The sequence below is a fragment of the Equus przewalskii genome, chromosome 1, assembly GCF_037783145.1.
Source record: "Equus przewalskii isolate Varuska chromosome 1, EquPr2, whole genome shotgun sequence".
NCBI classification, from domain to species: Eukaryota; Metazoa; Chordata; class Mammalia; order Perissodactyla; family Equidae; genus Equus; species Equus przewalskii.
The window spans coordinates 118,897,013-118,903,012 of record NC_091831.1 but is presented as its reverse complement, the minus strand read 5'-3'; the positions used below and the strand labels follow the sequence as shown (position 1 = coordinate 118,903,012).

At 57.9% G+C, this 6,000-nt stretch overlaps 1 long non-coding RNA gene across 6 annotated transcripts in view; it reads right to left on the bottom strand.

Moving 5' to 3' along the window:
- Positions 1 to 1,373: 1,373 nt before the first annotated feature.
- Positions 1,374 to 6,000, bottom strand: part of LOC103552331 (uncharacterized) — a 22,744-nt gene continuing 18,117 nt past the window's right edge. For 4 of the 6 annotated variants that reach the window (XR_011526871.1, XR_011526867.1, XR_011526872.1 and 1 more), the window contains 2 exons: positions 4,300 to 4,415; positions 1,374 to 3,242 (listed from right to left, as the gene is read on the bottom strand). This is a non-coding gene — a long non-coding RNA (uncharacterized lncRNA). Of the gene's footprint in view, positions 3,243 to 3,408; positions 3,484 to 4,299; positions 4,416 to 6,000 lie in introns of all 6 variants that reach the window. The other 2 variants (XR_011526869.1, XR_011526870.1) reach the window with 2 other exon arrangements.

Genomic DNA, 6,000 nt, shown 5'->3' with positions numbered 1-6,000 from the left:
ACAGCCCCCACCACCACCACCACCTCCCCATCTCCCATTCTTCCGTCCGCTGGCTCAGGTGGCTCTCCATACACCCCTCTCCCCCGTGCCCTTGGCCTCAGTCTCAGCCTCAGTCCACCTTTTCACCTCAGGGTCGTTGCACAGGCTGTTCCCTCTGCCCAGAAAGCCCCTGCCCATTTCATCTGGCTGCCTTCTCTCCACCCCAGTTAAAATTCCCCTTTCTGGGGCCGGCCCGGTGGCGCAGCAGTTAGGGTCACACACTCTGCTTTGGCAGCCCAGGGTTCGCCGGTTCAGATCCTGGGTGCGGACCTACACACCTCTTGGCACGCCATGCTGTGGTAGGCGTCCCACATAGAAAGCAGAGGAAGATGGGCACGGATGTGAGCGCAGGGCCAGTCTTCCCCAAAAAAACACAAAACCAAAAAAACGTAAAATTCCCCTTTCTCCCCTCCCCCCAGCAATTGAATCCGTCTTCTGCTTATCTTGTCTGTGACATCTCCTTTCTGTGCCTTGTCACCAACACAGTTCCATCTGGATTTGTTGGATCATTCGTCTTTCTGTCTCCCCCCCGCTCCAGCTTGCAGGTTCCTCCGGCAGAGGCCATGCCTGTTTTGCTCACTGTTGTTCCCCCAGCACAGTGTCTGGCACAGTAGGCACTCAGTTAGTTGGATGAACAAATGAATTAACTGAATGAATGAATGAACTAATGAACAGAGACTCAGATACAGTGGTCCCCTGAATGACAGGCAAGAGGCCAGGGCATGTTCTCTGTCCGTGGTTCCGAGGCTGGAGGCGGGTTGGTTTTGGCTGCGGGGACCCTGCATCACTCTGCAGGCAGAGAGGGCCTGCTGGTCCCTGATGGTGCTCCGGCAGAGGGTGCCAGGCAGACACACACTGAATCCTCATTCAGTTCCCGGGTGGACGAGGTCTCCACCCCAGGAGACTCCTCTCTCCACACCTGCTCCCTGGAAGGATTTCTGCCTGGGCTCTCCCTTCCTCTGGAGCAACGCAAGGCACAGGGTCTGTTTTCTTTTTCTCTTTTTAAATTTTACTTTTTTTTTTTTGAGGGAGATTAGCTCTGAGCTAACTGCTGCCAATCCTCCTCTTTTTGCTGAGGAAGACTGGCCCTGAGCTCACATCCATGCCCATCTTCCTCCACTTTATATGTGGGCCGCCTACCACAGCATGGCCTGCCAAGTGGTGCCATGTCCACACCCGGGATCTGAACCGGCGAACCCTGGACCACCGAAGCAGAACGTGCGCACTTAACCACTGCACCACCGGGCAGGCCCCAGGGTCTGTTTTCTACTTAGGTTCCTACCTTACAGCCCACATGCTCCTCCCCACATCCAAGGAGAAGCATGGGGTGGGTGTTTGTTCGGTCATTCTCTTATTTATTCAACAATCCCAGAGCCTCTGTAAGTTCCCAGCTCTGGGCCCAGCAGCCCTCAGAGGGCTCATGGTCTGGTGGTAGCGGTAGGCTCAGGTAGGACAGTGTGGGAAAGACAGAGGAAGGAATGCTGACTCTGCAAGGTCAGGGGTCTGAGTCATCAGGGGAGGCCTCCCCGAGGAATCAGCCTTCTCCAGGCAGAGAGGGAGTAGGGGATGTGAGGTGGTCCAGAGGCCTGGCATGCTCAGAAGGTGAGTGGGCGAGGCCAGGCTGGGGACAGGCTGGGGGCAGACTCCTAAGGAGGTGTTGGAAGCAGCCCATGCCTGGTGTCGGAGGTTTTCTCTCAGCTGGTGCTCCAGGGAGGCAGGGTTCCTGAGCACTGCGGAGAAGGCTTCAATGCTGATCCTGAAAGTCATGGAGCAGGTCACACAATTGGGTCCTGGGGAGGAGGCTCCTGAATCCTGCAAGGAGGCAGCCTGGCCAGGATGAGGCAGGGAAGAAGACTGGGCGGGGGCAGCACCACCAGGGACTCTCGGACAGCCAGAGGGAAGGCTGGAGTCACATCTGAGGGAGAGGGTGGTCAAGGGGGTTCGGCTGGCAAGGACCACTGGCCCAGGTTGGACTGTCCACTGAAGAGTAGCCGGACCTGGAACCATCTAGAGAGGCAGGGCAGGTTGGAGGCTGGAAGCGTTGATGAGAAGGCCTGTGCCTGTGGTGGGGAGCACAGACACAGAAGGGTCCGGAGAGGTTTTGGCTCTGGGGATGAAGGAGGAAATTGGGGCCAGGACTGGTGATGTTGACTGAAATGGTGGTGGTGAGGAAGGTATTGGTGACAAACACAGAAGTGCGGGTGATGGGGATGAGAGTGGGGACAATCGTGGCAGTGACAGAGATGATGACTGTGAAGAGGGTGCTGTAGAAGGCAATGGCGACATTAAAGGACCACAGGGCCCTGGGCCCAGACTGGACATGAGACTATTTCTGGGTGACCCTGAGGCCACTGTGAGGGCTTGAGAGTCCGTGTCCAGCCTGACCACCCTGGAGCTACAGAGAGAGGAGGCTCTGTGGCAGCTAACGTGTTATCCATCAATGTAGACACAAGTGGGCCCTGGGGTGCTGAGGACACAGCCTTCTCTGGGGCCCTTGGAGATAGAAGTGTGGAAGCCCCAGGCCTGACGGTGCTTGCTGCTGATGTAGATGGCTTACAGGCCTTGGGGCTGGAGGTGGGCCTGCCCATGGGCCAGGCCAGCAGTTGAGGGATCCAGATGTGGGTGCAGCTGGCTGCCAGGTTGGCCCAGAGGTAACAGATATCCTCAGGATTGCAGGGGCAGGAGCACAGACTGTCACGGACAAGCCAGGAAGCTCACTGGACTTTGGCCCAACCCCAAGATGCCTTGGGCCAGGAGAAGCCTGCTACAGTGCTGTGGCAGCAATCTCTGGAGAGCCAGGGACCAAGATCTTCTCTGCAGGTCCAGACACATCGGACGCTGGCTGGGACTTGGGGACCCTGTGGGCTGCAGGCTTGGCCACTGATGATACAACTGGTCTTGGTGTAGCCCTGCCTGAGGCCCCAGCAGTTCCCAAATGGGCAGGCTGGTCTGAGTGGGGACCCAAAGCCTGGGGCAAGGCTAGAGGAGCTTCCTGGTCCCCGGAGGTTCTTATGCCAGGAGTGCCCCCTGCCCTCTCAGCTGAGGGAGAGGCTCCGAGAAGGAATGACACCAAGGGTTTCAATGACAGGATTATCTTCTCTCTGCTGCCTCGCAAAGCAGATGTGCCAGAGGCCAAGGGAGACCGTTCAGGCCTCTGTGAGCAGGAAGAAGGGGCAGGGCAGAAGCCGAGACCACCAGGACAGCTGCAAACCAGGAGAAGCTTGTTCTGCCAGCCACCCTGTCGGGTGGGACTGGCCCACAGCCTCTCAGACACCTGCCTCCCTGCCACCTCCCTCCTTTAGGGGGCCTGAGGAGATCCAAACCCTGGCCCCAGGGGCCGGCCTGGTGGCGCAGCGGTTAAGTTCGCACCTTCCGCTTCTCGGCGGCCCAGGGTTCGCCTGTTTGGATCCCAGGTACGGACATGGCGCCGCTTGGCACGCCATGCTGTGGTAGGTGTCCCACATATAAAGTAGAGGAAGATGGGCATGGATGTGAGCTCAGGGCCAGTCTTCCTCAGCAAAAAGAGGACGACTGGCAGTAGTTAGCTCAGGGCTAATCTTCCTCAAAAAAAAAAAAGCAAACCCTGGCCCCAGCTCTGCCACCAAATCACTGAGCTACCCTGGGCAGAAGCCTCTCCTCTCTGGTCCTAGCCCACCAGAGACAGGGGGACCATGCCTTGCCACCCAGGAAGGGGGAAGGGGGACTTTGAGGGTAAAGGGGCATACCTAAGGGTCCCCCTCTTTTCTCCCATCCCAGTCCACCCCACTGCAGGCCTCCTCCACAAGGGAAGTCTTCTCTGCCAGGGAAGCTCAAGGGCCCTGGGAATTGCTACTCAACCCTCCATCAGGGAACAAGGCTATTACCTTACCACATTCCCAGAGCACAGGATGCTTCTTGAGGGAGGTGCATGCGTGTGTGGGAGGGCATCTCTGAAAGCCTTGGGGTTAATGCCACACCTGTCTACAAGTGTGCACTGAGCCCCTTGGGAGGGCCAGCCCCACGCCAGGTTCTTCCAAATGGGTGACACTGGGTACCCTCAGGGAGCCCAAAGCCTAGGGGACTGAGGAGGGGATCCTGGTCCTGTCTCAGGATCCCCAGGCTGACCAAAGCCAGACTAACATGAGGACAAGGAAGGTCAGCCCTGATGTGGAAGCCATGGGAGTTCACTGAGGAGGAGGACCCCCAACACCCTACCCCGCCAGGAGAATGGGTGAAGTGTAGGACACATCCCCAAGGCCAGCCTGCCCCACCTCCACTTACCAGCCAGGAGAATCCGAGCAGCTGTAAGCCATCGCCCCCCATGCTGAAGGCTTTTCCTCAGGCTTCCAAGTCTCCAGAATCAGGCAACAGATGCAAATGCACCTTCTCAGCGCCCCCTTCAAGAAAGGAATCGTTGCCCAGCTGTGAATTGTGGTTAGCCAACAGCCCCCAGCTACCCCTGAGCTGCTCTGCCTGGCCCCTTTGCACAGCTCAGGCATGAGGCCCTGCTGCGCCGACCCGCCTACTGGCCTCCAGCAAAGACTTCCTCCTCTTGGGCTACAGACCCTGTTGAATGGGGACCTTACATCTGCCCCATGGCCTGAGAGGTTATGGACCTGGAAACCTATTGAGGAAGAATTAAAGTCCTGTCTAGGGGCTGGCCCCATGGCCGAGTGGTTAAGTTCACGTGCTCCACTTCCACAGCCCAGGGTTTCGCAGGTTCGGATCCTGGGAGTGGACATGGCACCGCTCATTAAGCCACACTGAGGTGGCGTCCCACACAGCACAACCAGGAGGACCTACAACTAGAATATACCACTGTGTACTGGGGCGCTCTGGGGAGAAGAAGAAGGAAAAAGAAAATTGACAACAGATGTTAGCTCAGGGCCAATCTTTAAAAAACAAACACACACCAGTCCTGTCCCGTCTTCAGGTGTGAGCTGGGGTGCTCTTCATGGAGATGGCGAGAGTCTCAATGGTGGTGATGGTCCCGGTGGGGTGGGGGTGTTGGTGGTGCTGGTGATGGGTAGGGTGGCTGTGTGACAGGGGCAGTCACAGTAGAGTTGTAATGATGGCGGAGGTGCTAACCACGGCAGGAGCTCTGTGAGCCCAGGTGGGATGGGACTTAGTGGGAGGCAGTGACATTAGCAGCCACACCCCATCCCCTGTCCCAGCTCCTGAGGCAGTTCAGTGCCATTCCATCAGGCCGGGTAGGGAGTGTGGAGGAGGGCAGATCAGAGAACAGCCCTCAGCTTGTTACCCACACCGGGCCCTTGTGGAATCCTGTTCAAAGGCCCAGACTTGGGATGTTGAGTATGGAATTGAGTGGGCTTTGGATAGAGGGGTCCTTCCCATCCAGCCCAAGAGGTGGGGCAGACGCAGAACAGTTGGACTCTCCACGGGAGCCTCCTTTTGGTCCTTGCTACAGCCATTCCTGCTTTTTCCCTCCCACCCTGCTTCCCTCCCCTGCCCACACCCCGACAGACACAGCAGAAGGGCTGGGGCGGCCCTAAGAAGCTTCAAGCTGCCTGAGGGCCTGGAATGGTGCGCGGCTGGTGCCTTCATGGGAGCTGGCTTGGGGGTGCTCCACACCTCACCTCTGGGAGCCACAGGAAGTTTTCAGCTCTTCCAAAGCCTCTCCCATCAGGCTCCTGGCCTATGTGTGACCTCCATGAGGGTCAGTGACTTGCCCCAGGTCACTCAGGGTGGGCAGCAGAACCCCCCTGGTGGGGAGATAATCCCTGGAATCCTTCACAGCAGGAAATCAGACTGGAGACTCCACCCTCCCCTCCTGCCCCTTACCACCACCCAGCAACTTCTACCTGCATATGCCCCTTCTCCCAAACTGCTCCCCTTCTCTAAGGAAAAAAATTCCTCCGTGACCTGCCCCCACCCCAACACATATATCCCAGGATCAGACAAACCTCCCCCGCCCAGCCCTTCTCCCACTGTTCAGTCACGGCTCCTCTGCTCTGTAAACCT